Source organism: Crocuta crocuta, unplaced genomic scaffold (genome assembly GCF_008692635.1).
Source record: "Crocuta crocuta isolate KB4526 unplaced genomic scaffold, BGI_CrCroc_1.0 scaffold943, whole genome shotgun sequence".
NCBI lineage: Eukaryota > Metazoa > Chordata > Mammalia > Carnivora > Hyaenidae > Crocuta > Crocuta crocuta.
Window position 1 is genome coordinate 648,708 of NW_027528208.1, and position 817 is coordinate 649,524.

At 64.8% G+C, this 817-nt stretch overlaps 1 protein-coding gene across 1 annotated transcript in view; it reads right to left on the reverse strand.

Annotated features, from left to right (window-relative positions):
- KCND1 (potassium voltage-gated channel subfamily D member 1) overlaps positions 1-817 on the reverse strand; it is a 9,192-nt gene that overhangs the window by 7,883 nt on the left and 492 nt on the right.

Sequence of the window (817 nt, forward strand, 5' to 3'; positions counted from 1 at the left end):
CAATAAAACTGGGGGTGTCTACAGAGGCCAAGAGGAACCGGGAGGAGGAACTAGAGAGATGGGCAGGGGGTTGGGGGGCATTTAGAGGGTCTGGGAGGGACCTGAGGGATGTCTTGAGGGAACTACGGAGAAGGGGCTAGGGGGGACTGGAAAGGAGCAGTAAAGGGAAGCCTAGAGGGGTCAAGAAGGATCTGAGATGGTTCTGGAGGGGTCAGCAGGTGCCTGTGAGGTGTCTGGGGTGTCTAGGAGNGAGAGTGGGGTGGGGTGTTGAAAGGGGGTGGGGTGTGTCTCCAGGGAGGGGGCTGGTGGGCCTCGCAGGAGGTGGATGGGGGAGGCCGGGATAAAGCTGCGTCCCACCGTTGGGGGCTGGTCTGGGGAAACCACACCCCGAGGGGCTGGCGGTGTGTGCCGGGCAGCAGCAATAGCAGCAGCGGCAGCAGGAGGAGGAAGAGGAGAAGCAGCCACAGCCAGGCCTGGGAGAGGAGAAGGCAGCACAGGCAGGGGGAGGGGGCTGGGTCCCTGGAAGGACAAGGTCCAGCAGAACCCCTGGGGACTATCCCAGGATGGGCTAGGGTGTGGGGGCTGGACCAGGGAAGGACAAGGACAGCGCTGTTGGTGGCCCCCTCCCCCTCCCAAAGGGCCGTCCTCACCTGTCTCCCCGCTGCAGCAGCGGCAACAGCGGTGGGGCTGGGGGTACCAAACACCGGAGCTCCTGCCCCCCTCTGCAGAGCTGCCCGAGTTCTCCTTCTCCTCTGGCTCTCTCTCCCCGCCCCTCTGAGCTTGCCTGCAGATGGAGAGAGAGGCAGGGGGGGGGCTC